The sequence below is a fragment of the Varroa destructor genome, unplaced genomic scaffold, assembly GCF_002443255.2.
Source record: "Varroa destructor unplaced genomic scaffold, Vdes_3.0 BEIS01000002.1, whole genome shotgun sequence".
NCBI lineage: Eukaryota > Metazoa > Arthropoda > Arachnida > Mesostigmata > Varroidae > Varroa > Varroa destructor.
This window is the reverse complement of record NW_019211455.1, coordinates 14855778-14861777: the sequence shown is the minus strand read 5'-3', so window position 1 is coordinate 14861777 and position 6000 is coordinate 14855778.

Genomic DNA, 6000 nt, shown 5'->3' with positions numbered 1-6000 from the left:
CTGGAGTCGAAGCTGGTCTGACACGGTCTCGAGTTCGTCGTCGTGGAAGTAGAGTGTTGTTCAGATGGGGGGCCGAATGTCGCAGAAAATCTGTAGACATGTATATCTGAGCTTGGCAACAATCATTTCCCTCAAACATAGCCAGCTGAAATCATCCTAACATACATAATAGATGATTGGCAAGGACTGAGTCGGTCACTCCGAAATGGGCAAACATATTTAGGGGGGCAAGTGGAATCATTAATTCGTCTGCAAATCAGTAAACGAAATAAATAATACTAGCAACTGCAAAAGTATAGATAGCTGCTTTCTGTAAAACGAGAACGACTACGGATTGCCAATGTAAGAATGAGCAGCTCGAAAGAACTGCAAGCTCCACGCTCTCGTAGATAGCAAATAACTGTAGAAGGGCAGCAGTGACACGTGAAGGTCAGGCAACTGGGTAAAACACTATCTAGTAGTTATTGAATGTTGTATTTTTCGCAGTCTGTTCCGTATTCAACAAGAGCTAGGTGTGCCTTGCGCTTTTTGTTAATGCCTCATGGGCTTCTCGGCGTCATTCCATTTAAGATTCTGTATTGGATCTATCATACAGGATATAAGCTCCACATTGTATATTCGCTAAATACGATGCGCTAAACAAAAGGTATCTTCGCAAAGAACTTTGTTGTTCATTGTCATTACGGCAGTAAAAGAACTTGGATGACTGACAGTTATTTTGAATGTAAATTACAGATACTATCTATGCCGCATCGGAAGCAACTTCTTTAAATCCCAAGTCAATTAAATTGATTCTCACATAATAATTTTTTAAGTTTTGTTTCGGCATGCTACAGGTGAAACAATAGCTTGCAAACCAATACGTGGGGCAGTTGGGGTGTCTGAACTCTACGATACGCAGGGCAAATATTTGTTGATCATTTGACAACGATGTACATTTTACATCTATCGAAGTAGCAAAGTATACGAATATTATTTTAATTATTTTTACACTGATTCGCTAAACTAGGTATATAAATGAAATCAAAATTGCGACAAACGAGCTACGTTGTGAAAATAAATTAAAATATATAGCATTATCGGAATGATTTCTGTTTGGCCGGGTTTGTAAAGACAAATAATGTGTAACAACAAGGGCACGTATTGCTAATAGAAGCTAGTGTATTTGAAGTATTTCAGCGTATAATAGTAAATGAGAGTAGGTCGACCACTGAAAAGATTTCCGAGGCCATTTCGTAAAGTGTACACTTGAAACCATAATGCAAAGAGACAATATGATATTATTCCTTAAGAAAACACCTGTGAGCCTGAAATGCCTCATTTCTATGATGTGAGCTTGGTTGTTGGTTAGAGAGGCTTTTACATTACGAGTTATTTACTTTATACAATGTTAGTTTACTTTATGCATGTCCTATCCGTCCTTGCTGGAGTTATCTAAGGCCTTTCCGTCAGATATATGGAACGACACGGTAAGCATACAAGCAGCTGTTAACATTAATAGTATTATTAGATTTCTTCTTCTTACTCGTCCCCTCTTTTCTTAGTTATTAATATTAGCGATAAGTTTTGCTAGCGCTGATATCTGGTCCATCGTGGCAGCATGGTCGCAGGCCACAGTCACTGTAGCAAGCAGCGCGCAAAACGGATTCGAATTAGGCAGCCAGACTACGCTGTCACCTGTTAGTTAATTAACTTACAAAGATGTATATCATTTATGTTTCAGGTATGATTTTGGGATCTACTGAGTAACGTAAAGTAATACATTTATCTATTTCCCCGAAAGGTGATCTCACACCCCATCCGTGAACCCTGTAAAAATCATTATACAATACAAGCTGCTGTAACGGCTGTATAAGGTTCCGAAAATCAGTAGAGACCAAATTCAGGCACAAATTCGTATCCTCGAAAAGTCTAGTAACTATGATACAGAGAGCTGTTCCTTAGATTTTACATAATTTTTTATGTAACATACGCCTAATAGATGTTGCACCGAGATTGCTTGTCGTACCTATACGACACCGTTGAGAACAGTGTTTTGTCTTTATTCAAAAAATTTTGTTTCTCATGGCACTAATGGAACACTCTAGACAAATCGGATTCCGAGTCGCGTTTCGCAGAAAGGACATCTGATTTGGGGCGATCCTATAACACTGCCTTCCTTTCTTTTGTTTTCTCTACCCAGTCTTTTCTTTTCAAGGTCTGATCGTCTGACTTTTCCTGAGAGAAGATTTACTGTTTTTCATGCCATTACCGACACCTCTCATCTCTGATCGCTCACTTTAGCCATTCAGTGGGCACCCACCAACTTACAAGGCCTGCCGATTAACGCCGGCACCTGTGCCGTCTGCTCCCGCGACTGCTGTGTCATCTGCTCTTTACTACCGAGACAAAGTACAATGCCTCTCTTCGTTAGATCCGTGATGCAACTATGTACACCTATGCTACTAGATTCATCTGCACTGAGTCCCTTCGCACACAAAATGTTCGGTGCGTCTATATGTGTGTGTTATCTTGGCTACTCAACTGTCTAGTCTGACACGCAACAATCAAAAAAAAAAGATTTCGCATACGAGAAGCAGTAGAACAGGGCAAGGAACTGAGCTCACAACGTCCGCCATTGTCGCATGATTCCTTTTTCCTTTCTATTTGCCGGTAAAGTCCAACCCGCTACAGTTTGTGTATTATCCGAACTGCCGTCTTCGCGTCAGACATTGCCAAATTTAACCTTTCTCAATGGCACCACTCTCTATTTTTTTTTGCTCCGCGACTTTTCTTTCCGTGCTGCCTCTCCGCTGATCCGTAGCCCGTTTTCCCTTCACGCTGCCAGCGTCTTAATTCAGCGTTCATTTGCGTCTTCTTTTTCTTCGAGTGAAAACCCAGCGAAAATCTTCATTTTACTGTAGCTCAGTTGTTGACAGCCAGCTCCAACATTAATGTCATCACTACGGTGGGGTCATCCTCAGACGAATCACTACTACTCTGATACAATATCGCGTAGCGAGCAAAACGCAGCCCGCTGAGGGCTTCCAGAAACGCCGGGCAAACGCGTCAATAGAATGTGGTCGAGACTCAGTTTTCTACGACTATGATTTCTGGTCGCGTAAGAGCGTACTTTTTTCGTTTTTACCACCCTCGTTTCTTCTTCGTGTTCATTCTGTCCATCTCGTAGTTCTTGCGGTGGTGGCAGAAAGGCGCCCCTGAAGACTCAGCTGGCAATTAGTGACTGGAAAAATAGCAGTTCGGGCAGGAGCAGTATAATCGCTACTTCCCCCAGACCTTAACGCGTCTCGACATATGATCACTATCATCCCTTCTCATTCACTTCGCTTTCAAAGAATCTTTCTAGTTTCATTTTCGTTCGAGCAGAAATGCACCAACGCCGACGTCGTCTATGAGCCGTGTATACCTACATATGTGCGAGTGAGTTGGGACAACGTCTAACGCGGCAGTGATTCCCATACAGAAGCAGCGAGCGAAGAGACAGCGAGTGCATAGTGGATCATGTACGTTACGGGGAGATTAAAGCAATTCTTGCTCAACGGGAGGTGAACTTCGCGCTGGGCACGAAGAAAAGATGGTCAACTTAAAAAAGCGAGAATGGTGGTATTCTGTGCATGTGGGTGAGGCTAAGATCCAGCCTAATACCCGCACGTCGAAAGAAAAATCCTGTTGATTGTAAGGCATCATGGAGAATTTAACCAAAAATTGGCTTTGCGACTAATGTTCAGTAAATGAACGCCTATGGGATTGTACGGTAAAACCAAGCTGAAAATTTGTGAAAGCTATTATTAGATAACTATACAGATTTTTTATTTAGGACTACGTTTAGTTCAACAAGCCCCATACGACCAATCGAAGGTCGTGTTCTCTACAATGGCTCTTATTTCGAATTTGACTACGCTTAGTGGGAAATATTGACGGACACAGGGAAACAAATCGAGAAACGAGGTCTATAACTTCTTACAGAAAAACTTTAATGCTATTGAAGTGGGTGGTAATCTTACATAATTTGTTGCTCTGGGTCTCTTTTCTACTTATGCTTTACATATGATTCGACGTTTTCCTTCAAATACGCTGTGTTTTAGGGTCATTGCAATATGTGTCTTACGTCCAGATATACTTTTCTTATGGCAAAGTGGCGAATCTAGCATAAGTATGTGAACGAAATCCTATATTTCAAATACACTACCTCGATTTATTTTTTTCAATTAGAAACTTTTTTTTTTCTTATTTGCTCTTTATTATTGAGTACGTCATTAGCTATAAGAAATATTAAATATCTACATTAATAATTACACTTCTAATTTTGCCAGTAATCCTAGTGGTAACCACCATTATAAAATTAGTTTTTCAGCTAACAGTAACGTAGGATAGAATTGATCTATTTGTAGTTAGATAACTACAGCGTGTAGAAATGCGTATAATTCAACCCCTTATTCCGCTGAGCTACGATTATTTCCAATGTAGTGAGGTATTAGCAGCAACAAATATAGTATAAAGTCGTTTATCACGGGCATTATCGACAGACCTGTATAACGGATCGCTGAATAAGTGCAACGCTAACAAGACGCGATCGATTTACTAAACATTCGAGCTGGTGCTTTGTTTCCATTGGTAAAGCGCAACCTTTTTCCCCTTTTTTTTTTTAAGGTAGCTGTATTAAGCTGTGTATTATATAAAGAAAACAATGACTACGAACGCTATTGCTAGTAACAGCAAGCCTTACCAGAAGCATATCTAAGTAAGCGAGATAGACGCGTCATTCGTGCATTCGTGATGGTGGATGGCAGTAGTGACTAGCCAGTCTCACCTTAATGTCGCCGTATGTCAACAACATCTTGGTGTTTCTCCAAGGACTTTAGGGACTATAAATCTAACGCTGGGAATGTAACAACTTTTGCCAGGAGTATGACAGGTTGAGTAAGGCGGAGAATGTTAGACAGGTGAAAACGGGAAATGGGACAAGGACTTTGCCTTCGTCTATTGTCGATAGCGAAAATACCGTTGACGATCAAAAGTGAAAATAGCAACAGGTCAGCGACGTAGAAGAAGCGTGCCACTGGACCCAACAGATGAACGCAGGCATCCCATCCGGCCGGCGGGCCTTCTTTGTCAAAAGTGGTCCCTGCTGTTGGGGACAGGTTGACATCAAACCCACCCGTTAGACCACCCTAAAAACCTTTTTGACAGTCACAGGCTAGCGTGACACGTAAGTTAGTATGGGAAACGTCTTTCAGAACCCTCAGCGGGCGACAGGTAACGAGGTATGAGTCTATACGGCTGATTCTGCATGGTAAACGGCCCGAGGCCATCGTCCACTTCGTTTATTACTACTATACCGAGGTAGCAGCTTCTGGATAGCTAAGGCATTCAACCTGGCCGTACGAAATAATAATGGCATTGTCGTCTACATGAGTTCCAAACTGCCCCTTCTACACATCGGAAAAAAACTACCTAGTTGTATATTTTTCATGTCATATCTTTGTAACGATTTAGTACGAATCAGGAACATGTACCTACATATGCGTAGATTACAAAAACGCCAAGTTATTATTCTAATATTGATGTAACTCTATTTTTTCCGACGAATGTTTCTGTAAGAAATATTTCGGCGGTCAGAAGCAATTGCCAAGAGTAGCGTATATTTTCTCATTATAATATGGGTCGAGCATCTATCAAATAGGGTCTTCAAAAGCTCACAGAGTTTGTATCATGCGACCATTTTGTCTTCATTCAGCGTAGTCGTTGACTCTATCTGGCCTCCCTTGTTCTCCTTGGACATCTTTAGCGGAGAAGCTTTCGGGGAAGCAATAGATAGACGGAGTTAACCGGGCGACCCAAGCCTCGATGTTCTATCGTCGTTAGGCATGGGGTTCAGGCAACAGCTGTGTCTAGTCAAGCGAATACGTCTTCTTTCCAGGATTTCTTAACTCTACATGCTTTTTTGACTTTCTCAGGGTGCTGGGGGAGGTAACGGATTTCGAAGTTTGAGCCCCTCTA